This window comes from Odocoileus virginianus, chromosome 25, assembly GCF_023699985.2.
Source record: "Odocoileus virginianus isolate 20LAN1187 ecotype Illinois chromosome 25, Ovbor_1.2, whole genome shotgun sequence".
NCBI lineage: Eukaryota > Metazoa > Chordata > Mammalia > Artiodactyla > Cervidae > Odocoileus > Odocoileus virginianus.
In genome coordinates, this window is record NC_069698.1 from 23,401,397 (window position 1) to 23,428,595 (window position 27,199).

The following is a 27,199-nucleotide window of genomic DNA, read 5'->3' on the forward strand; positions in this document are numbered from 1 at the left end:
CAGAGCCTCACAGGGCCCCATTCAGTTTCTCTGTGACGGGAACCCAAAGTGATACTGCCAACAGAAATAGTTGGACAATAATACAAATGATTATCACAAGATCTATATGGTAAGTAACACAACATCTCACAGCTTTAAGATAAGCTTTTGAGCTATTAGAAAGCTAAAAAAAAAAAGAAATGCTTTTCTTCTTTCTCTATCCTCTTCATACAACTCACACTAACACTTCTGGAGAGCAGAATAAGTAAGGATAGGGGGATAAAATTCCAATATATGTTTCAGAAGGAAAACATTTGTTTTGAAATCACATTGACAGTCTCATTTCAGGCTGGTGGTGAAAAATATATGTGATATGAAATCATCTTGTTAATAATTCCCACCCCATATCCAACAAGAAGGTAGCAATTTGAATAATTGTTCTCAAAGCTGGGTAAAAGAAACAATCCTCTGCATGGCTTTAGAAAGAGAATTAAAGGTTAACTAACTCACACCATTTTTACCAATGACATAATTTGATTATGGGGTATATAAATATGTGGTTTTAAAAACATTTGTGGTGATTTGATGGATCAAGAAAATCTGAAACTTCAAAGGTATTATTGAGAGCAGAAGATGTTATAGAGGATGATAGTAAATAGTAATCTAACACTGAATAAGAAAAAAAAAATGCCGAATTAAAACTACAGCCAAGCAGTTCAAGATATATTCATGTTTTTTTGATGACATCAGTTCTTCATGTTTTGTCAAAAGAAGGCTCAGAATGATACAAGAATTCATCTAAACAAGGGACATGGAATATACACATATTTTAGTTAAGAAGGTAAAACACTACATCTTACAAACATTATATTTTAGAAATTTTTGAGCAAAATTAGGGGAAGCGTTATTTCAAAGGTAAAGAGCTAATTACAAATGTGCTTCAGTAAGAGGCTCTTTTTCTTGAAAACTCCAAATAAGTTATTCTACTCTTTAAATATCTTGTCCAATAATTATTTATCTGCAAAACAAAATCTATGTGCTTAAAAATGATGACTTTATTTTTTGCCAATTATATTCATGAAAAGTTATTGAAAACACATTTCTATTTCATTTTAAAACATTTTGCCATAAAGCTAAAGCATGTTGATTAGCAACTATTACAAATATTTCTTCAAGCCTCTGCCATTTGGGCAAATTAAATTAAGTCCCTTGTGGAACTGTGAACTCTTTTAATAAAGCTTCATTTCTTCTATTCTAGCCTGGTTGCTTAAGAATCATTCTTATAATTTGATTTCTAAGACCACAGAATATTTTCCTCCCACAGATTGGATTTTATTAATATTTTATTTATTTCATTAATTTTTAAATTAGTTGCTTTACAGTGTTGTAGAGCAAAATGAATTGGCTACTGTTGTTTAGTCGCTCAGTTGTGTCTAAATCTTTGTGACCCCATGAACTGCAGCACGCCAGGCTTCTCTGTCCTTCACCATCTCATGGAGCTTATGCAAACTCATGTCCATTGAGTTGGTGATGCCATCAAACCATCTCCTCCTCTGCTGTCCCATTCACCTCCTACCTTCAATCTTTCCCAGGATCAGGGTCTTTTCTAAAGAGTCGGCTCTTTGCATCAGGTGGCCAAAGTATTGGAGCTTCAGTATCAGTCCTTCTAATGAATATTCAGGATTGATTTTCTTTAGGATTGTCTGGTTTGATCTCCTTGCAGTCCAAGGGACTCTCAAGAGTCTTCTCCAACACCACATTTCAAAAACATCAATTCTTCAGACAGTCTTCTTTTTGGTCCAACTCCCATATCCACACATGACTACTGGAAAAACCATAGCTTCGACTAGGCGGACCTTTGTCAGCAAAGTAACATCTCTGCTTTTTAATATGTATTCTAGGTTGGTCATAGCTTTTCTTCCAAGAAGCAAGCATCTTTTAATTCATGGCTGCAGTCATCATCTGCAGTGATTTTGGAGCCCAAGAAAATAAAGTCTGTCCCTGTTTCCACTGTTTCCCTATTTGCCATGAAGTGATGGGATCAGATGCCGTGATCTTAGTTTTTTGAGTGTTGAGTTTGAAGCCAGCTTTTCACTCTCCTCTTTCACCTTCATCAAGAGGCTCTTTAGTTCCTCTTCACTTCCTGCCATAAGCGTTGTGTCATCTGCATATCCGAGGTTATTGATGTTTCTCCCAGCAATCTTGACTCCCTCTTTTGCTTCATCCAGCCCTGCATTTTGCATCATGCACTATGCATATAAGTTAAATAATCAGGGTGACAATATACAGCTTTGACTTACTCCTTTCCCAATTTTGAATTGCCTATAGCCATACTTATATACCCTCCTTTTGTACTTCCCTCACGCCCACCACTCATCCAGCCCATCTAGGTCGTCATACAGCACTGAGCTGAGCCCCCTGGGCTCAACAGCAGGTTCCCACTATCTGGCTTACACATGGTAGTTCATATAGATCAGTCCAACATCCCAGCTCATCCGTCCTTCCTCCTCCCATGGCCACATGTCCATTCTCTATGTTTGTGTCTCTATTCCTGCCCTGCAAATAGGTTCATCTGTACCATTTTTCTATTAGCAATAATTGTGCCTCAGATAAACCTCATTGGCCATGATACTGCCACTGCACAAAGCTGTACTGTTTTTCCAATTTCCACATATATGCATTAATATATTACATTTGTTTTTCTTTCTGACTTACTTCATTCTGTATGACAGACTATGGGTCCATTCACATCTCTACAAATACCCAATTCCATTCCTTTTTGTGACCGAGCAATATTCCATTGTGGGAATCCCTGGTGGCTCAGTGGTAAAGAATCTGCCTGCAATGCAGGAAACAACCAGTAATCCAGGAAAGGTGGGTTTGATCCTAGGTGGGGAAGCTCCCCTGGAAAAAGAAATGGCAATCCACTCCAGCATTCTTGCCTGGGAAACCCATGGACAGAGGAGCCTAGTGGGCTGCAGTCCATGAAGTCATGGTTGCTTCCATGTCCTGGTTATCATAAATAGTGCTTCAATGAATACTGGGGTGCATATACCTTATTGAATTATGGTTTTCTCAGGGTATATGCCCAGTAGTGGGATTGCTGTGTCATAGGATAGTTCCATTTTTAGTTTTTTAAATAATCTCCATACTCTTCTCTATATTGGCTCTACCAGTTTCATTCCTACCAACAATGAATGGGGGTTCCCTTTTTTCTACACGCTCTCCAGCATTTATTATTTGTAGATCTTTTGATGATGGCCATTCTGACCAGTGTGAAGTAATATCTCATTATTTAGTTTTGATCTGTAGTTCTCCAATAATTAATGATGTTCAACATCATTTTATGTTCCTCTTGGCCATTCGTACATCTTCTTTGAAGAGAACATTTCTTTTTACATTCATATAAATAACTCATGAAAATGATTTTAATTTTGCACTTAATGTTATAAATCATTAAAAAGGAAAATATATTAAAAAAACACATCTTATATAAATCTATACTGAATAAGGTATAATAATTCTTCTGTCTTCCACAATTCAAGTCATAATAACCTATAATAACCAGCAATTAGAGCCAGATGTTATATCTGACAATAAGGTACCAAAATTTAAAGTGGAAAACACTTATTCTTAAAACCCTGTTCAGAAGAATGTTAGGAACCTTTGAAAAATGGAATCTGTTTGAGGCAAGAGAAATTGGACAGCTGGGAACTGGCCAGAGAGCAGTACATGGAATTAGCAGCATGGAGAAACGTTTGCCCAGACAGCAGCCTGAGATTGCCTGAAGGTTCGGTTGTCACAATGCTAATGAACTATTATGAAGACTATTTCTGAGAAAGATGAGGGGAAAAAATAGTTTATCAGTCCATAACAGTACAACTTTAAATGATACCTATTTGTGAAATATGATTTATCTCCCATCCGGTATCAGACACCAAGTATACTACATCCTAATAAAAGAGCAAAAGAGCAAAAACAGCTAAGCAAAACAAACAAACAAAATAACACATATTTTAATGTGTCAAAGTTCTTAAACATTGAAACACATTTTCTTGAGCTATGTTTCTACTTTTCAAGGCATTTTTGATTCAAAAGTTGTCATACTTTCTTTTATCTTTTCAGGAAAATCTTTTTCAAATGAATCTTAGCAAGAGTGATAAAAGGAAAAAAAAAAGTTTGCTACATGTTGGTTTTCTGTGAAAGATTTTCACTCTGTTCTTGATCTGAAAGAACAATTTTGAATAACCCAAGGTTCATAAGAAAAGGTAGAAAAAAAAAAAAAAAAGATCTTGGAACTATCAGTATGGCTCTATATTCAAATATGTGAAAGGAAAGAAAAGCATATGGCCATGACTGAGAGACCTCAGAGCAGAGCACTTAAGGAAATCAGCATGAAAAATAAAGTGCCCATTACCAAGTGATGATTTACTGTATAATTTATGGGAGGGTAGAGTAGGTTTGAAACTGCACTTAGCACCTGGATGCCATGAAATATAAATTGAGATGAAATGTGTTCATGAAAGTCCATTAATAAGAGGTATGATGTTGGTTTCCTTTCTATTTTGTTTCAGTTTAACAGAGCAGTGGTAACACTAGGCAAAATTCAACAGCTTCTACTTGATTGTTTCTTAGACTCATAAGATCTTGGCTTATCTGGTATTACCTCTCTTTTTCTATGTGCATTTTTGTCTCCCTGTCTCTGTTTTTTTATCTCTGTTTGTCTGTCTGTCTCTCTCATCATTCAACATTCCTGAGAGATGCAAACCTCAGGCACCAAAGTATACATTTTAGAGATTGTTGCTTATTTATTCAATGATTCTATCAATATATTATCTAACTGCTATGTACTAAGCATATTTTTGGCACATGAGATATGTCAATAACTGACCTGAAGCTTTCCTTCATGGAGTTAACAGTCCAAAATGGGAAGTTGCAGAGTGGTTGGTTCAGTGTGTTAATCAAGGTTCTGCAGGGAAATAGAATCAATAATACATGTACGTATACAGAGAGTTGTTTTAAGGAATTGACTCATGTGCTTACAGAGGCTGGCAAGTCCAGAATCATTAGAGTAGGCTGACTCCAAAGACCCTGGGATGAGTCAGCATGGAAGTTCAAGTCTGAAGGTTGTCTTCTGGCAGAATTTCATCTTGCTTAGGTAGGTCAGTTTTTGTTCTTTTAAAGCCTTCAGCAAATTAGATGAGGCCCACCCACTTTATAGAGGGTAATCTCTTTACTAGAGGTCCACCAATTTACATTTTAACCTCATCCAAAAAACACCCTCACAGAAATATCCAAAATAAAAATTTGACCAAATATCTAGGCACTATGGACCAGCCATGTGGATACATAAAATTAACCATCATATTCAGAAAGCAGGGAAATTTGCGGTGAGAATACCATGGTAATAAAGGAAGAATCAAATGAGAACAATAAAAGACTCTTCAGAGCTTGGTCATGGTAAAAAAGTAGTCATTGTACCTTGTGTTTCTTTCGGTTTTAATTTATTACTATTAGTTGGCTTCCTTGGTGGCTGCTCAAATGGTAAAGAATCTGCCTGCAATGTGGGAGGCCTGGGTTCAGTCCCTGGGTTGGGAAGATCTCCTGGAGGAGGGCATGGCAAACCCATTCTGGTATACATGCCTGGAGAATCCCCATGGACAGAGGAGCCTGGTGGGCTACAGTCCATGGGGATGTGCAGAGTCAGACATGACTGAGTGACTAAGTACACACACATTACTGTTATTATTATTAGCCTCCTCAGGTCTCAGATGTGGCGCATGAAATCTTTGTTGTGACACATGGGCTTTCTAGCTGTGGCATGTAGGTCAGTAGTTGAGACACATGGGCTTGGTTGCTCTGCCTCATGTGGGATCTTAGTTCCCCCCACCAGTGATCAAATCCACATCTCCTGCACTGGAAGGCAGTCATCAATAACTAGACCACCAGAGAAATCCCTTCCCTTGCATATTGTTATAATTAATTAATTTATTTATTTTTAGTTGCACTGGGTTTTCATTGCTCTGTGGGCTTTTCTCTAGTGGCCACACGTGGGGGTACAGGATCTCAGCACACAGGCTTCAGTAGTCACAGCATGCGGGCTCTAGGGTACCGTCTTCAGTAGTTGTGGCACATGGGTTTAGTTGCTCTGTGTCGTGTGGAATCATCCCAGACCAGAGATCAAGCCCATATCCCCTGCCTTGACAGGCAGATTCTTTTCCACTGTACCACCAGATAAGTCCCCCTCCCTTGTGTTTTAACAGAAGTTCAATGGCAGGCAAAAGAATAGGAGTGCATTGTGGTGGGAGAAAGGAAACTCTTCACATATACCCTGACTTGAAGCTGTTGAAATGGGGAAGCTGTAGCAGTGGAGCATCTTTTGTAGTTGGTTAGGGCTGCATATTTGGCTTTCTTTAGTTGGTCCTAAGTTGGAATAGGGACAAAAATTAAGAAAGCTGTCAGTAACTAATCAAGTCTTGACCATTTGGGGCCAACTGTAATAAATAATGTTTGGTTTTCTGGAAAGAGCAGTTACTAGAGATAGCAGTCTGATTTCCTACCAGTCTGACTTACAGCAGGCTGACTTCTGGGCTGATTACTGTAAATATGGGGGCTGGTTTTCTGGACAATTTGCTGAAGGCTATAAGTCAGAGTTCTGTTTTTATATATGGCCTTGTCATCACCTGTTTGTATTTTTAGTCTCTCAATACACATCATAAATAACATAACAAGTAAGCAAACTGCATAGTATATACGAAGTATAAATATCGCAGAGAAAATCTAGAATCATGTATGGAAGTTTGAAATGCAAAATGGGGAAGACGTCAGATAGTTTGCTTTATTAAATTGACCATGAGGAGCAATATTCATTTAGAAGGTGAAATTTAAGCCAAAAACTTGAAGATAGTGAATTAGCCAAGCAAAGTTCTTAAGGACAATAACCATATTGAACTCCTGATGCTGAGTTGTTCTAGTGGATGGACACTCAATGTTTATTTCTGTTGTTGCTCTTCAGTCACCCGTGCACAGTTTCATAATCTTTGGTCCATGAACACTACGAAGGATCAAGTCTGTAAAAGAGTCCAGGTTAGGAAAAGGGAGAGGAGATTTTTGTGGAGACTTTTGAGGGTGTCTTTAGTGTAGGGTCAATCCAAGCAAGATTATTGTCCCAAAGGGTAGGAATGGTTTTCTACTCTTTCCCTCAAGTCCAACAAGTGGTGCTTCATGAGACCTACTCAGAGACTTCAGAAGGATTCTCTGGAATCTGAGTTCCATTCAGGATATTTGAAAGGCAGCATCAGAAAGATGAACTGCTTTCCCATTAAAGAAATAACTACATTCATATTATAAGTTAATAGGCAAAAGAATGTGTGAGCTTTTTGTGTGGGATAGATTTGGACCACAAAAACAGGGAGCTGGTCTGAGATATTTTAAGTCCTATAGCGGTGTAGTAATGAAAGTTTTAGTCTCTCAGTCATGTCTGGCTCTGAGACCCCATGGACTGTAGTCCACCAGGTTCCTCTATCCATGGAATTCTCCAGGCAAGAATACCAGTGGGTTGCCGTTCTGTTCTCCAGGGGATCTTCCTGACCCAGGGATTGAACCCTGGTCTCCTGAATTGCAGGCAGATTCTTTACCACCTGAACCACCAGGGAAGCCGAGAGGCTTTCATGGGAGGGTTGATGGGATTCCATTGAATGGATCATTCCAGCTTTAATAAGACACAGAGTCAGACACCCTCTTACCCACACAGCTCCCCCCCACCCCACCACACATACATATACCCATCTCACAACAGGGCTCATTTAGGAAAGACCATCTCCATACCATTCAATGTGACTGGGCTCCAACTGCAGATGTATGGGTAACGACAGCTAATAATCAGAGAAGAGGATAAAACAGAAAGAAAGGTTTTTTGTACCACATATGCATATCCTTACCCCAGACTGCACAGCAAGCAAAACTACCCTGGCCACTAAGGAAGAGAAAAAGATCATGTTTGCCATTTAAGGTTAATATAAAACTATTTATCATCTAGACACTACTTGAAAAGTCATGGGGACTGACTAGGTTTTAAACCACAGGACGATGAGTTCAACCCTCTAAAGGATAAATTTTGAAGGGTTAATGGGAAATAAAAGTAAGCTGTACCCACTGATTTTACTGGATTACTTTTGCTTTATTTATGTATTTATTTTTTTGCATCTACTTGAATACCTCAGGGTTAGTGGCTTAGAATCATTTCTGCTTAAGTGATGTCTGTTGGCTGGAATTTCATACCACACAGATTATTCTGGTTTAGGTCTAATGTCCATCCAGAACAATGAAAAAAGTTTGGAGTCTGTGCTGTTCAGCACCTAAGATGGCCCATTAAAGTTCTTATCCCTGTTTATTTCCATTACATCCTTGTATAAATCTCCTCCCACCCTGAAAGAGGCTCACGCTGAATAATGTCCAAAAGAATTTAATAGGAAAGAGAGTGTGCAACCTGCAATGGTCATAAAGTACATTCTGGCTTTCACTTGCTCTGGAGGAAGCAGGCCACCACGTCAAAAGGCCTCTGGAGACATCCACACGGGAAGGAACCGAGGCTTCCTACCAGTGACCAGCCCAGCTTGCCAGGCGTGTGTGTGAGCCATCCTAGAATGGATGGTTTCTCCCCAGTCATACCCTGGGACGACTATACTCTGTACAACAGACTTTTGGAGCATGTGATGTTTAGTTTCATGTGTCAATTGACTGGGCTAAGGAACACCCAAATAGTTGGTAAAACAATATGTGTGTGTCTGTGAGAGTGTTTCCAGAAGAGATTAACATTCAGATTGGTGAACTGGGTGAAGCAGATGGTCCTTCCTAATTCAGGCACCACCATCCAATCTGTCAAGCGTCCAAATGATAGAACAAAAAGATGGAAGGGGGTGGATTCATTTGAATACCTTGACAAAACTAAATCTTAGGGTAAATTATAATAGAAGAAAACAGTGAATATATTGACATGCTTGTAATTTTTATATGAAATATGAAATTCTTAATATTAATTTTTATATTGGATAGTCTGCTTAAGCATTAATATTTTGAGATGCCAAGTAATTGACTAATAAAATTGGATTTTTCTTTGCTTATTACACTGAGAAGAAGATAGAATTTGGAATATAAGATTGTCATTCCAAGTTTGCTCAATTATAGTTTCAGTTATCTGTGGATAACCTAGAAAGTTTCTAACTTTTCATAGTGGTTTGTGATTTTGCTAAGGTGAGGCAAAAATTTTAATTGCTTGTGTTTCAAAGCTGATATAAAGGGGAAAACCACATAGGAAGTGAGAGAATATATTCTACAGGGTATATCACCATTTCCATCAGCTCTTTTGGCCTCTATTAATTATGAAGTATACATTACTTTCGATAATGAGCTTGGAGAATCTCAAAGGTTTTAAGAACATATCTTGTCCTGTAAGAATCTGAGACTCAGTTTCCTGCTATGAGACAATTTGAATATTAGTTAGACCTAATTTCAGAAAATTCATGTCAGGTGAGAAAAAAGATATTACATATGAAAAAGCAACCAATAATCTCTAATTTCTTTACAAATCCCTATAACCATACTATGATTTAGAAACATTGTAATAAGCACACAGTGATGTAATTGCAAATTACATTTTAAATTCTTTTGCAAACTATTCATAAATAAATGTTGATTCCAAGTAATAGAAAAAAAAGATTTTCAATTAATTAAAATGTCCTTACAGAGTACCAATACAATACCAAGATGGGAAGTTGAAACTAGATAAAACTGCATAATAAAATGCTATTTTATTAAAGCTAGACTCTATTATAAATATAAGTAATAATATATGCTTCAGAAATATTTTCCATATAAGCCTGCTTTAAGATGCCAGTAACAATAATGCCTCAGTTATCTTAAAAATTAACACATTTATAATTTTATAGAATAAAATAAGTCAATCTCAGAGTAGCAACCACCTTTTAACATATGTTTTTGGCTTTTATCCTTTTTTTTTTTTTTTAGATAAACAGTTGTTTTTGAAAACTGTTGTATCTGTAACAAATCAAGTTTTTGTGTTTTTTTTTTAAGAAAACTTCATATTAATATGTATCTATACCTTTCTGAGTAAAATCAACATTTCAATATATATTGAAGTATATACTGTGTGTTAAATTCTAAACAGATAACGGAGATGGTGTGAGCAAGTTTACCAAGTAATCTTAAATTGAAAGAAAAATTCATGTAAAAACACATTTTACCAAAAGTGACACAATAGTAAATAGAAATCCAGTATAATCCTATGGGCTTCCCAAGAGGCACTAGTGGTAAAGAACCTGCCTGTCAATGCAGGAGACTAAGAGACATGGATTCTATTAATGGGTCAGCAAGATCCCCTGGAGGAAGGCATGGCAACCCATTCCAATGTTCTTGCCTAGAGAATCCCAAGGACAGAGGACCCTTGTGGGCTATGGGCCATGGGGTCACAAAGAGTCAGACACAACTGAAGTGACTTAGCCTGCATGCACACATATAATCCTACACCCAATACAAAAAAAAAGCCAAACTTGAGTTGAAAATTTTCCCACAAAGCAATTGCCAAAGCAATTGGTTTTGTTGGTTAAATTTATCCCTTCACTTAAGAGAGAGTATACTTAATTTGTAATAATTTTTCCATATATTAACATCTATTAGCTATTTTTTGGGACCAAAATAACCTTGAGAGCAAACCCTAATAAGAGCACAGCAAGGAAGGATAATTGCTGGACCATTTCACTTGCAAACATAACATATGAAAACTTAAAATAGTAATAAAGATTCAAATCCAGACATTATAGATGTTCAATACTTCATAATCAAGTGGGACTTATCTGAGAAATGCAATATTGTTTTCAGTAAAATCAATCAAGTGAATTTATACATCCATGGAATAAATGAAAAATTCTCGATAGATGCTTCAAAAGTGTTTTATAAAGTTCATATTATAACACTATGTATGTTATATGTTATACAATATATGCACATGTAATATATGTATACATAATATAATGTGTTATAAATTTCATAACATAAAGTCTGAAGACCAGGATAATGTATATGCAAACTGACATACATTTTAAATCTGATAATATCTATTCAATCCTTTCCTCCTAAGAATAGGAAAGAGACAAAGATACGTGTTATCATTATTTCAGTACAAAATTTTACTTGAGATCTTGAAGGATACAAAAGGCAAGGGAAAAATGAAATTAAAAAACTCGTAAGACTGGAACAAACATATACATTTGTCATTATTATGATCAAATGATTTTTAATTTACACAATCCAGAAAAACCTGGAATAAATATAATTAAAAATGAATTAAACAGCTTCTTTGATATAATATAATTTAAAATTAATGACATTCCTAAATAGCACCCACATTAAGTAATTTTTAAAATATTTAAATGATATAAAGTAACATCAGACACATCAAATAGAATTTTTTTTTTAATACTTGTTTATTTTTGGCTCTGCTTGGTCTTTGTTGCTACAAGGGCTTTTTTCTAGTTGGGGAGAGCTAGGGCTACTCTTTCATTGTGGTACACGAGCTTCCCATTGTGGTGGTTTCTCTTGTCAAAGAGCATAAGCCCTAGGCATGCAGGCTTCAGTGATTGTGGCTCCCAGACTCTAGGGCATAGGCTCAGTAGTTGAGGCACATGGGCTTAGTTATTCCATGGCATGTGAGATCTTCCCAGATCAGGGATTGAACCTGCATCTCCTACACTGGCAAGCAGATTCTTTACCACTGAGCCACCAGGGAATCCTCAAATAGATTTTTGACTTCCAGCTATAGTGGAGTGAACTATGGCAAATTATGTCTTCTAAACACAAGAATAAATGTAAAAGCTGGAAAATATACCCCTTCAAATTTCATAATTTCTCATCTCTGGAAATCAAATAAAGTAAAACTGTAATAAGTGTTCACTCAAGAGAAACTATTAAATGATGGGTAAGAACAGTAGGCTCAAAGCTATGGTTTTTCCAGTAGTCATGTATGGATTTGAGAATTGGACTATAAAGAAAGCTGAGCACCAAAGAATTGATGCTTTTGAACCGTGGTGTTGGAGAAGACTCCTGAGAGTCCCTTGGACTACAAGGAGATTCAACCAGTCTACCCTAAGGGAGATCAGTCCAGAGTGTTCATTGGAAGGACTAATGCTGAAGCTGAAACTCCAATACTTTGGCCACCTGATGCAAAGAACTGACCCCTTTGAAAAGACCCTGATGCTGGGAAAGATTGAAGACGGGAGGAGAAGGAGACAACAGAGGATGAGATGGTTGGATGGCATCACTGGCTCATTGGACATGAGTTTGAGTGAGCTCCAGCAGTTGGTGATGGACAGGGAAGCCTGGCATGCTGCAGTCCATGAGTTGTAAAGTCGGACACGACTGAGTGACTGAACTGAACGGAACTGAAGAACTGTGGGAGTCTGTAGCCTTACCTAACTTCTGCCCTGCCAAGCTTGATTTTGTAATATTACTATATTTGGGCTGGGAAAGGGAAAAATAAAAGTTTCACTGCCTAAGGGCAGACTTGATTTGAGGCAGAAGATGAATACTCGGGCCTGACTGTGTCATCTGTAAATGTAGCAAACTCTGTAGGCAACATTGGGGAAATCTTATGACTGTTACTCTGGGATTAGCATCCCTATTGGGTCAGTGAATAAGCTAGCTGGAAAATTAGTGGGGAATCTTTGAAATTAGAGAGACATAAAAGGTTATATACCTTTTCAAATGTACCCATCTAAGTGAGAAGCTATGTACATGTGCATGGGAGATCAGGGATGGTTCTAGGAAAATAAAATGCTTAGCAAGTGTTGAAGATGGCCTCAGTGGTTTTTAACTCACACACAGATTTATTGTTAGAAATTGAAGAGAAATTCAAGTTGTTTAAGTACATTCTTTCCAATTCTGAATTAACCACTGAACTGTGTAGAAAAAGCAGATGCACCAAGGAAGTCAGGATAACAAAAAAAAAAAAAAAAAGAAGAAGAAGAAGTGATATCACCAGCCATACATTTCAAGGAGGAAAATTTCATGGGTTTATTCCAAGCAAGTTGCTAAAATAGAATTTAAAAATAAATAACTTAATTAATAAAACAAAAATTTAAAAAGCAACAACTACCCTCAAGGGGGAGGGGTAGCAACATTTGGAGTTGTAACAAAATAATATATGAATTATCCAATCGTCAACATAAGACATGCAAAGAAATAAAAGGTATGGCATGTACTCAGAAGAAACGTATTGAGTAAGAACTCTGAGTGGATCCATATGTTACATTTATTAAACAAAACCTCTGACTCAGATGTTGTAAATAAATTCAAGAAATTAAACTGTGTTTAAGTAAACAATGAAATTGAGAGTATAATACTTCAAATAGGGTATATTAAGACAAAAATAAAAACTGTAGAAAAGAACCAAATGAAATACCTAGAATTAGAAAGCACAAGTAATAATACCAATGTACAATGAGGTTTATGAAATACATAGAATTAGAATTTATTAAAAATACAAAGAACTGGAAGGAAGAAATGGAAGTCAATTTGAAATGAAAGTAGATCCTAGTAAACCCAAGTTGAGCAATATAACATGAAACAAAATGTGTGCTTTGTAAAATATAGACATACACCTAGTAAGCCAATCTAAGATACAAAATGAAATCTGCTCAGTCGTGTCCGACTCTCTGTGACCCCATGGACTGTAGCCTACCAGGCTCCTCCCTCCATGGGATTCTCCAGGCAAGATTACTGGAGTGGGTTGCTATTTCCTTCTCCAGGGGATCTTCCCAACTCAGGGATCAAAACCGGGTCTCCTGCACTGTAGGCAGACGCTTTAACCTCTGAACCACCAGGCAAGCCCAAAAAAGTATACATTTTTTTTAATTTTTAAAAAATTATTATTTGTTTATCTATTTGGCTGTGCTGGGTCTTTGCTATTGTGTGGGCTTTTCTGTAGTTGTGGAGCATGGAGGCTACTCTCCAGTTGTGTGTACAGGCTTCTCATTGCTATGGCTTCTCTTGTTTCAGAGCTTGGGCTCTAGGGCACACAGGCTTCAGTAGCTGTGGTTCTTGGGCTCAATAGTTAAGGCTCCTGGGCTCTAAGGCACAGATTCAATAGCTGTACACAGACTTAGCTGCCCTATGGCATGTGGGATCTTTCCAGGCCAGGGATCAAAGCTGTATCCTCTGCATTGGCAAGTAGATTCTTCATCACTGAGCCACTAGGAAAGCACCAATGTACACATTTCATCAAGGGAAAATGGAAGAAAACTTTTACACACAAGAAGTAGAAGGATGACAAGACCAAAATCAATTGATATTAGTTTCCTAGAGCTACTGGAAGAAATAACAGCAAAATGAGTAGCTTAAAACAATAGAAATTTATTTTCTCAATATTCAAAATTCTGGACATGTGGAAGTTCAAAATCAACAGGATGACAACTGCTCTTCTTGTTCTGTTTTTATTTTCTTATTGTGATTATTTATAGTAAGTATTGTCAACACATATAATAATCCATTAGGAATAAAATAAGTTTTATTTGCGTTAACTGAAGACTATAGCCTGAGAGACACAGTTTCAAGAATCACCTGAATGGCATTCTTCCAGACTACAAAATGGAGGAGGCTTATTTAGATAAAACCCACAAAGTTACATAGATTGTTTGTCAAGAATTAGGATTGGAGCTGGCAAGAATAAGGTGCTTGCTAAGCAAGAATTGATTAGGAAAAAAAAAATGACAAGGATCCAAAATTGTTGCATAATTACAAGACTTTAAGACTATAAAATTGCAGCTCTCAGCTGCTAGCCCATATTGAGAATGGCTGATGCTGTCCTTGAGTCTCATACTATTCAGAAAATTCAAGTACTCAGTGATGCAATTATGATCTGAAAGTGTATACACAATGGCCACTTGGTTCCATTTTGAATGCTTGAACCACATTACTCCAGTTTGATTATTAAATGCATTCATTTCTTTAATGGTTACAGCAGTATGCAATGCATATTTATAGGCCATAAGACCAGCTATTCTATTTATCATAAGGTTCAAACTATGTAGAAGCCCATACCTCAACATGTGAAAATTTCTCCCATCAGTACCCTCAAAATTTTTAAGTGTATTCTGCATGGATTCATCCCTTTCTGTGAAGACTATAAGCTCCTTATGGGAAGAACAACTCCTGTTTTTCACTCATTGTTTATAAAGTTAAAAAAAAAGTATAGGTCTATGGTAGATATTAAATATTTGTTGAATACATGGTCATATGTATGCATAAGTACATTTTAGGACGTATTTGTCTAATACTATGTAATTCACAAAGGTTTGATTTAAAAAGAGCAAACAAATTAATAGATTTTTAATCCACCTCATTTAACAGGACATACAAAACAGACCTCAGAATCAGTTTGCAATAGGGATGAGGAAATAAGTAGTTTTCAAGATACTGTTAGTCATTCAGTTGATGGTGAGATTCCCAGGTGGCTGCAGAGTTAAAGAATCTGCCTGTCAATCAATCCAGGAGACTCAGAAGATGTGAGTTTGATTCCTTTGTCAGGAGATACCCTGGAGGAGGAAATAGAAACCCACTCCAGTATTCTTGCCTGGACAATCCCATGGACAGAGGAGCCTGAAGGCTTAGGGGTCACAAAGAGTTGAACATGACTGAGCACACACAAGATGTTTTATCTGTTTTTCTTAATGTACTCATCTTTTTTTTGTTTGTTTGTTTCTTTAGAAAGTTGTTCTTATCTTCATTTCTTTCTAATCACAATTCCTGAGATACAGATTAAGCTTTCTGTTTCCAATAAGGTATTACTTATAACTAACCAAATAGTATCTTTCAAACAATAAGTTGACTTTAGACAAATACACAAATAATGTAAGATAATCACCATGAATCTAGATAAATTATATGAATAAGAGTGATGTCCTTATATTATAGACAGAGTATAGAAACACTGAGAAGCATATTTCAATAGACTATTACACTCAAATACAGAAAGTTGAGTGTCATTTTAGAATGAGCATAGATTTTGATGACCAGTAGAAAATAATGTCAAACATTGACTGGGGAATTAAGAAACATTAAATATTTTCCTTAGCAATTAGTAGAGATACTTTATTTAAGTATTAAAGCTCTGTCATGTGAACACCAGCTACATTTTGCAGATGAAGAAACAAAAACACAAAAATATCTTCGAATCTTGTCTGAGCTTTCATGGCTGGGAAGTGGTTGGAACAAATTTTGAAACCAAGTCACAGGATCCCAAGGGCCACATTTTTCATCATTATGGGGATTTTTATTTGTTTTTATAGGGGAAATTTTTTTTTTGCTTTTCTTTTTTTTTTTTGCAGTATAATTGCTTTACAATATTGCATTAGTTTCTGCAATACAATGAAGTGAATCAGCTATCTGTATACATATATCCCCTCATCACTGTGTTTTAATGGCTGCCTCACTTCAGCTTATTAGATTTTTTCCTCCACAACTACTTCTTAACTAGATAACTGAAGGTACACTATTTACACTCCACAAGTAGGCATGATGTTTTTGGAAATTAAATAAAGGTATGTGTTTAACTCTAGTTTTTCAGACACACTCAGAAATCTTAGTCTCTTCTCCTCTTTCTTAAACTCAAGGATGAGAGCGCCTCTTATTTCACATTCTGTTTCTGTCTGGATCAAGTTTCCTGTGGGCTGTCAGAGCTGCTAAATCAGATATCTCTTCATACATGCCACTTAGGAGAGTCAGGAACACTGTCTTCCTGCAGTTCTTGGGCCCTTTAAATACAGAGCAGAGCCTCTCACAGGTCTGTCTGCGCAGCAGCTCACTGTCAGCATTTCACTGCTGTCTGCCCAGCACCAGAGCCTGGAGCTCATTGATAAAACAAAGAGAGAAATGTCTGCTCTCTGACAGACACTGATGGCAGGGGCTGCCACTCCCAGCGGGCTGTGACTTGGGCCACAACCAAACACAGCATGCCACAGGCTGAATCCACTTTGATGAAATAGGATTCTTTCTTCTGTTGGAGGGTTCATTGGACTTATTTAAATTAGGTTGTGATTCTCCCTGGAACAGACCAATCTTGGTAACTAGCAATAATTTGCATTATTCTTCTGAAATGCAGGAGGTTATATAGGAATTTTATCCACAACTACTTCTGCAGTGTGACTTCAGTCAGAACTTCATTCTGCAATATTATATTCTTGTTCCTAAAACGACTATTTCAGTTGGAGTCTTATTGCTAATTAAAAGAACTATTTCAAAATCTCTTCTTTATCTGATCATTTCATACTTCTCTATATCGAGCTTCCTTAAAAACAAACAAACAAACAAAAAAAAAAACTTTGGTTTCATCAAATGTCCTTCTATTGATTTTATTTATTTATTTATTTATTTAATTTTCTGTTTTCCCCCAGAAGCTCTAGGTTGTTTTAGGGATATATAGAGCATATGGAACAAAAAGAGACAAATCATATTTGATGTGGTAGTTCATTTTGCAGATGGGAAAATGGAGAGTAATATTGATTAACCCTCTTTGTTAGTGAAGGGTAAAAACAAGGACATAAATATCTTTCCCTTTAATCTAGCACACTTTGAAATTTGTCACACAGTCACATACAAGTGAAATGAAAGGGAAAATTTCTGATGGTAAATTAGCATATTAAACTCTACTTATGTAGTATCATACACATTTATGTAATCATAACTTTTGTCCCTATACTAGCCAGATTTTATAATAGATTAAAAATAGTATTCACTAAGCTTTGTGGAGGGCTTCCCTAGTGGATCAGTGGTAAAGAATTTGCTCACCAAAATTCAGGAGACACGGGTTCAATTCCTGGGTGAAGAAGATGCCCTGGAGAAGGAAGTGGCAACCCACTGCAGTATTCTTGCCTTGGAAATCCCTTGGACAGAGAAGCCTGGTGGGCTACAGTCCATGGCGCTGCAAGAGTCAGACATGACCAAGTGGCTAAAAACCAGGAAAGCTTTTTGTGGAACAGGAATTCATCTTGTTTCATAAAGGAAATACTGAATTACAGAGCCAAAGAAAAGACAGATATGTATTATCATATCTTTCATTTTAATTTCAAAGTTTTTTTTTAAATTTCAAATATGTAAGGAAGCCTGTGAAATGATATTTTAACTTATATCAAGATATAAACTGATATTACATGTTTATATGTAAACTGGTATTATATAAAACACAAAAATTACAGGAACAGTTTCAGTTTCTATAACTAAAAGTGCTTTATTGATTTATATATGATTTTTTATGTCATTCTCTGATAAGGAAAAAACTCCTCAAAATGAGCAGGAACATAATCATGAATAAAAGTTTGAGTGCTAGTGTCAGACTCTGTTCTAAATATAGAAGGAAATTTAGCAACAGAGAATTTAAGTTGTGTATTGAAGTAGACAACACTAGCATGCAACTACCACTCAAACAACAGAAACAAAATTCTGAGAATACAATATATGCAAGGTGTGGAAAGCTGTTCCACCTTATCAATTTTCAAAAAAATTCATATTGAATCAAGAAAATGACATTTTATATACAGCAGATTAGCCAAGCATTAAAATGTCAATATTGGCAAGGATGTGGAAAAATCCAAACTCTTCATCATTGGTGTAAACACAGAGTCAGACTCAACTTAGTGACCAAACATCAAAAACACCCTGATGCAACTTGAAAGCATTAATTAATTTGTATTGTGTTAAGCACACATGCCCATGGAAATTTGTATCAGAGTATTAAGTATACTGTGGTGAAAAAATAAAGTTAAAGTTTTATCAACATTATTTTCCATAGGCGAACATATATATCAAATGTCCTTCAATCTTATTCTTTATTATGATAATATCTGGAAATGTGGGCTCCCTTATCATGATGAGGTTGATGTTAACAATAGGCATAAAATGATAATAAGCTAAATGCAAACTTTCTATTGTATTTGAAATCATTCACTTCTTTTAAAATACAGAAAAATGTGGCAAATACAAGTAAAAAAAAATCAACTATTTTTTCATTAGTATTAAGCTGCCATCTTTTCAGTATCAATGATTTGGGGATATAGAATACCGTTCTTAAATGTTCATAAATTTTTAATGAGATATTTTGTTTCTAAAATCAATTGTATCTAGTCAAGAACTTTTTCCTCTCTTTTATTAAATGGAGGAATAGGTTGAATTTCCTCTTTATCCCAAAAGCTTTATCTATCAAGTATTTTGCTATAATAGCTGTAGAAAAGTGTGTTTTAGATTTCATTTTAACATGTAACATTTTATCAGTTTAGTAATTTTAAATTGTTTTTCCACTTAAACTCAGTATTTTTTCTTAAAAATCAAATGTTCCTTTGAAAATGCAAATGGAAAAAGCATAACATAGTGCTATGCATTAACATAAAGTATTAAACATTTTCTAAAACATGATCAAAAGCTATTAAAATATCTATGTTAGTAATAAAGAATCATTTTAAGATTGTGAAAATCTCATCTTTATAATTTCAAAATTACTCTTCTTAGTAACATACACATATTGACTTTTAGCCTAGGGACATATATCCTTTTCTTAATAGTTGGCAAACTTTTCAAAATATCTGATTACTACTATGTATGAAATAAAATTTGAAAATTTTCTCACATGTTATTTTGTTAACAAATCTTTACTGTATTTTTGTGAATGTAAATATGGTATACATTTTTTTTTCCTATGTGAACAACAGGGAAACACATTGTATTGGTAATGATCTGCTATTTTCAGATTTCTTTTCAATGATACTGACTATACAATGGGATTTTGCTTTAAAAATAAGAATGTTATTGAATATATTATTCAGTACTTCTGAACGATGAATTAGTTCTAGAAATCTGCTGTACATCATAGTAACTCTAGTCAACAATACTGTATTGTGCATTTGACAATCTATTGAAAGGGGCAGATCTCATGTTAAGTCGTGCTCTCTATCTTTCGTACACACACAGACATACACATAAAGGCTCACAAAGACACAAGGAAACTTTGGAGATGATGCATATGTCTCTTACTTTGATTGAAGTAATGGTTTTATCAATGTGGATACATTAAATAAACAGTTTTTGTCTAAAACTTATACCTCAGTAAAGCTGTTTTATTTTTTACTTAAAAAAACCTGTGTATCAATGTGTGTATTTTAGACTTCTCTTTCATTTTTTAAAAACTTTAAAAAAATTTGGAACATGCACCAACTTCCTGTAATACTGTGTAAGTACATTAAAATAAGAATATATATTATTTAAGAGTTCATCTTCATTATTAAAATAGAAAAATACTTGGTTACAGTAAGCAGTGTTAAACTCAATTTCTTTAAACATATTAAATATTTTAATTGCTATCTTTAATCATATTAATAGGGGCTTCTCTGGTAGCACAGATGGTAAAGACTTTGCCTGCAATGCGGAAGACCCTGGTTTGATCCCTGGGTCAGGAATATCCCTAGAGAAGGGAATGGCAACCCATCCCAGTATCCTTGCCTTGAAAATTCCATGGACAGAGGAGCCTGGTAGGCTATAGTTCATGGGGTTGCAAAGAGTCAGACACAACTGAGTGACTAACACTTATCGCTTACCACTATAGATCATTATAGCCATATTAAACCAAATGGCTATTTAAAAAAATATTTATTATATACTCAGTGCAGTGCTAAGTTCTTAAAATAGGTTACCTATTTCAATTCACCCAACAACTGTCTAAATTAATACTGCAACTATTCTCACTTTACAGATAAAGAAATTAGGATTTAGAGATGTGTGTATCTTTCCCAGTTCACATAGTCACAAATTTCACAGCCATTCTTGCCATAAAAACTGACTGCTCTGCCTGAGCTTTTAACTACCAGGCTACATCTTTACTGGTAAAAGAACAGGTGGTGTAGATCTACTGTTTCATATAGTTATTAAGAAATAATGTGCATCATATAACATCTATGAAAATGCTCAAAGCATTTTTAATTCCACCGTTTTACAAAGTCAGCTAAAAAGTAAAGGATATGTAAATTTAGAAAGGTAACATGCAACAATCTGGAAAAATATATAATGCTTTTGTAGATTATTAGCATAAATGACATAGAACATTTGGTATTGATAACATTTAGAAAGTCCTTTTAAACAAAGGCAAAAAAACAGTAACTGCAGCATTTCATCCGTAACCAGATGGCCAGGCATAGCAAATCAGTAGTATGTAAATAACTGCATTGTAAGGACACATAAAAAATGCCTAGCTACTCCACATCTACTTTATACATAGATGGTTCCCATGTAGACAAGACAAAAATATGTACTTTTTATTGTGGCTAATGCAGTCCCCAGAGTTGCTAGTACCATTTTGAAGTTCATTTATATAAAGATACGAAAACAGATGTGTCAGGAACATCTGGATCCTGTGCTAAAATCAACAGTGAAATATAGTGCATATGCAATTCAAACCGCACATAAAATAAAATGGGAAAATATAGTCAACTGTTAAGTTACTGAAAAGTCAGCACCATTATTCTCCATCTTGAGGCAGATAGCAAATATCTTTTCCTGTAGTACTATATTAGCAAACATTACAGAGAGAGTAATTTACATCCTCCAAGTCAGCCAATGTCATATAACAACAAACAAATAATTTTGGAAAGAATACAAGAACATATTTTCATATGGGCATAAGTTTATTAGTGAGTTATATCTATCCTAACAAAAATTTTATCGAAATATTTCCCTCAAAATAACAGAAGGAAGGTTACCAGCCAAAACAGGTCATCCACAGCTAATTATATGGCTTTTGTCTTTGTGCATACATTATGATTGGCAAGCTGCCAATGGACATGTGTAAATAATGAACAAAGTGATGAATTTAAAAATTCTAAACCATTGGACCTGGCTGCTGTTTTAACGACAGAATATTAACTTCCACACCTGGTCTCCATTCTGATAATACCGAAGTATCTTTATCACATTTATTTACATTGTCTCCTCCAAAATATTAACATGAGTAATAAAGGGGGATTATAATCTTCTGGAAAAAAACAAAAAGATTAGTTTGGCTGAAGAGTTGTTTGCTTTAATAATGTTCTGCCTATTTTTAATTGCTTCTAATATTGTTCATGTTAACCTATTTCTTTAAATCACTTTATCTCAGCCCTCACTCATGCTATCTGTATCTAGTTTATTTCCACTGGTTTATCCAACATTTTGCTCCTCCATTTTTGTTAGGAGTCATGTTGTCTCTTCCTTTGTATGATCCCTAAAAGCAGCTAGTTTTTGTATGCTCACAATGAGTATTCAGATTTCTCCTTTAATTAATCACCTGGTTACATCATAACTTAAGACCGAAACAGTGGTTCGATTTTCCTTTTGTAATAACTTTTTATGCACTTTTAAGTATTTAATTGACTCTGTAGAATCTTTTTTTATGACTAATAAACCTGCCCCAATTATTTATGTTTTTAAAAACTCATTTAAAGACAGGTATAGCTGCATTTTGTCAAAATTTATTAATTCTCCAAGTTAATACCTTCCCTAAAGTAACATTTCTTTTTTTCTATTAAAAAGAATCCCTAAACAAGGAAGGAATTTAATTTTCATGGTTTCTTGTATTATTCAAAAGATATCTCCCATTATTTAAACTTTATTATATTCTTGATCTTTTTCTGCTTATGTATAATAAAACTTTAGATACATTTGACATTTATAGAATATTTGGTTTAGCTTTTGCTATAAATGTTCACAATAGATTTTAAACTATAAAATTTACTTTTAAGTAAACTTTAAAAAACTTAAAGGACAAATATTCAGTTAAAGGAGCATATTACAGATATGAATATTATACATCTCCTGTTTTAACTTTTAACAGGGAAGACACAAATGCCACATTTGCCATTGCTGTAAGTTTTTATGTCCATACTAGGGCCTTCTGATAGTATACAGTACTTTCAAGTTAGAATCAAGTTTGGTCTTAAAATCTTTCCTATAATACGACTAAAATGGCTACCATTTGAAAAGATGCTCAACATCACTCATTATCAGAGAAATGCAAATCAAAACCACAATGAGGTACCATTATACACCAGTCAGGATGGCTGCTATCCAAAAGTCTACAAGCAATAAATGCTGGAGAGGGTGTGGAGAAAAGGGGACCCTCTTACACTGTTGGTGGGAATGCAAATTAGTACAGCCACTATGGAAAACAGTGTGGAGATTTCTTAAAAAGCTGGAAATAGAACTGCCATATGACCCAGCAATCCCACTTCTGGGCATACACACCAAGGAAACCAGATCTGAAAGAGACACGTGCACCCCAATGTTCATCGCAGCACTGTTTATAATAGCCAGGTCATGGAAGCAACCCAGATGCCCATCAGCAGACGAATGGATGAGGAAGCTGTGGTACATATACACCATGGAATATTACTCAGCCATTAAAAAGAACTCATTTGAATCAGTTCTAATGAGATGGATGAAACTGGAGCCCATTATACAGAGCGAAGTAAGCCAGAAAGATAAAGACCATTACAGTATACTAACACATATATATGGAATTTAGAAAGATGGTAACGATAACCCTATATGCAAAACAGAAAAAGAGACTCAGATGTATAGAACAGACTTGTGGACTCTGGGAGAAAGCGAGGGTGGGATGTTTCAAGAGAACAGCATTGAAACATGTATATTATCTAGGGTGAAACAGATCACCAGCCCAGGTTGGGTGCATGAGACAAGTGCTCAGGCCTGGTACACTGGGAAGACCCAGAGGGATCGGGTGGAGAGGGAGGTGGGAGGGGGGCCCGGGATGGGGAATACATGTAAATCCATGGCTAATTCATTTCAATGTATGACAAAAACTACTGTAATGATGTAAAGTAATTAGCCTCCAACTAATAAAAATAAATGGAAAAAAAATAAAAACATTAAAATAATTAAAATAAAATAAAATAAAATAAAAACATAAAACCAGTTGTTTATTGGTTGTAAATTTGTTTTCTTAACAATCATTCAGAGAGTTTGTCATAATATACACTTCTAGGTCTGCTCCCTGGAGATTTTGATTCAGTGGATCTGAGATCTGCATTTTGATTAAAATCCCCAATTAATCTTTGAAGTGTCAGGTTAACATATATTTAAGGTTGACATTTAGGAATATATGGCTTTGAGACACTCAATTTAATGATCTTCTCTTTGTGTTTTTACTTTTTACTTATATATCCATACATTGCTTTATTATTTGTGCTTATTTACTTAAGTAATACTATGGACTGGATGTCTATCCACAGAATCTACATGTTGAAGCCCTAATCTTCAGTGTAATTTATCTGGAGATGGGGAGTCTAAGGAAATAGTTAAGACTGGGATTTGATATGATAAGAGTAGTATTCTTCTAGGAAGAGTACCTGAATGTTTACTCTTTTTCTCAGGGTGTCTGCACCTAGAGCAGGGCACATGAGGACATGACAGTAAGACCGTCGTCTGCAACCAGGAAGAGAGCCTCACCAGAAACAGATCATGCAGGCACCTTGATCACAGACTTCCAGTCTCCAAAGCTGTGAGGAAATGAATATCTGTTATTTAAGCCACATGGTATATAGTATTTTATTATGGCAGGCTAATGAATACATGCAATAAATGACAGTAATTTCTTTTAATCTTTGCTTTTTAATCATCATATTTGTAGTAAGGCTTTTTCTCATTTCCAGGAAGGCTTCCCCATGACCTTCATTTAAAAATTCAAAGGGGTGAAGCATAACAAAAAAATGAAAAACAAGACAGCAATATTTGTCAGACGTTAGCCAAACAAATAGTTATTGAACAAAAGGAGCCAAAAGGTACAAATTTCAAACAGAACCTGACATGGAACAGCTGACTGGTTCAAAATTGGGAAAGGAGTACATCAAGATTTTATATTGTCACCCTGCTGATTTAACTTATATGCAGAGTACATCATGCAAAATGCCAGACTGAGTGAATCACAAGCTGGAATCAAGATTTCTGGGAGAAATAACAAGCTCAGATATGCAGATGATAGCACTGTAATGGCAGAAAGTGAAGAGGAACTAAAGACTCTCCTGATGTGAGTGAAGGAAGAGAGTGAAAAAGCTGGCTTAAAACTCAACATTATAAAACTAAGATCATGGCATCCAGTCCCATCATTTCTTGGCAAATAGATGGGGAAAAAGTGAAAACAGTGACAGATTTTATATTCTTGGGCTTCAAAATCACTGTGGATGGTGACTTCATCCATGCAATTAAATGACACTTGCTCTTTGGAAGAAAAGCAGTGGCAAACCTAGATAGCAATCTCACTTTGCAAACAAAGGTCTGTATAGTCAAAGGTATGATTTTTCCAGTAGTCATATATGCGTAAGAGAGTTGGACCATAAACAAGGCTGAGAGCCAAAGAATTGATGTTTTTGAAATATGTTGTTGGAAAAAACTTTTGAGAATCCCTTGGAAAGCAAGGAGATCCAACAAGTCCATCCTAAAGGAAATTAGTCCTGAATATTCATTGGAAGGACTGATGCTGAAGCTCCAATACTTTGGCCCCATGATACAAATAGCTGACTTCAAGAAAAGATCTTGATGCTGGGAAAGGTTGAGGGGAGGAGGAGAAGAGGGTGATAGAGGATGAGATGGTTGGATGGCTTCACCAATTCAGTGGACATGAGTTTGAGCAAACTCTGGAAGATGGTGAAGGACAGGGAAGCCTGGCATGCTGCAGTCTATGGGATTGCAAAGAATTAGACATGACTCAGTGAATGAACAACAGCAATGTAATATATGGCATGATGGCTATAATTAAGAGTGTTATGGTATATTTAAAATTAATAAGGGTGGATTCTAATAATTTTCATCAAAAGGGAAAAAGTGTAGCTATGTAGATGATATACAGGTGATAAATGTTTGCTAAACCTACTCTGATAGTTATTTCACAATATAATGTCAAGTCATTAAGCCATATACCTTTAACTTATTCAGGGTTGTATGTCAAAAGTGAAAGTGAAAGATGCTCAGTCATGTCTGACTCTTTGCCATCCCATGGATTACAGAGTCCATGGAATTCTCCAGGCCAGAATACTGGAGTGGGTAGCCTACCTCTTCTGCAGGGGATCTTCCCAACCCAGGGGTTGAACCAAGACTGCTGTATTGCAGGCAAATTCTTTACCAGCTGAGTCACAAGGAAGCCCAAGAATACTGGTGTGGGTAGCCTATCCTTTCTACAGCAGATCTTTCCAACCCAGGAATCAAACTAGAGTCTCCTGCATTGCATGAAAATTCTTTACCAACTGAGCTATCAGGGAAGTCCTGGTGGCTCAGATGGTAAAGAATCCCCCTGCAGTGCAGGAAACCCAGGTTCAATCCCTGGGTTGGGATCCCTGTATGTCAATCCCTGTATGTCACTTATATCTCAGTAAAATTGGAAAATAAAATAAATTTATTAAGCAGTAGGAGAATCAGAGATTATTTTTTTTTTAATGAATTAGATCTCATAAATGAACAGGAGTTGAAGATAGTATTAAGGGAAAAAAAAATGTCTGGAATGGAGAAGTTAATGACTCAAAACAAAAGTCTGTACTGGTGCACAACTCAGGGCTACAGGAAAATGCAAGAATTTAAGCATATCTAGCAACTGAAGAAAAATTGATGTGGGAGGAGTAAGAATGTCTAAGTAAAACCTGTGGAAACTGCCAGCTCTTGGGAAGTTTTTATTTATTCATTTTTAACCTTCCAAATCTCATGTAAGTTTTACTCTTGATCATCTATAATCCAAAACCCTGAAAAGGGGATTCATGGAAACAACACACAACCTTAGCTACATAGACAAAACACAAAACAGTGCAGGAACAAACAAAGAAAACTGGGATTTGGTATTCTTACAGGTACAGGTTAATTTTCTTCTGTGATTCTTCACAGTAAAATAGAGTGCAATCATAAAGCACTGACTTGGGAGTCAGAAAAATGGAGGATAATGCTCTTTACTGTTTGAATAGCTGTGTACCACAATGCAAGTCTTTCAACGTTTTCAGAATAAACATTTTCTTATATGAAATGAGGTTATTAAATTAATGATGACTGAGGTTCTTTCCTGGCCTAAAATTGTATTATTCTCTTTGTTATTGTTCTTCGTCTCTTTGTTGACCATAGCAAAGGAAATCTAAAAATA

At 35.7% G+C, this 27,199-nt stretch overlaps 1 long non-coding RNA gene and 1 pseudogene across 1 annotated transcript; one reads left to right on the forward strand and one right to left on the reverse strand.

Annotated features, from left to right (window-relative positions):
* LOC139031101 (uncharacterized) lies at positions 1-24,634 on the forward strand. Its single transcript, XR_011483528.1, has 3 exons — positions 1-109; positions 5,025-5,137; positions 24,456-24,634. It is a non-coding gene; the product is annotated as an uncharacterized lncRNA (long non-coding RNA).
* On the reverse strand, positions 2,545-2,628 carry LOC139031134 (U4 spliceosomal RNA; annotated as a pseudogene).
* Positions 24,635-27,199: the final 2,565 nt, after the last annotated feature.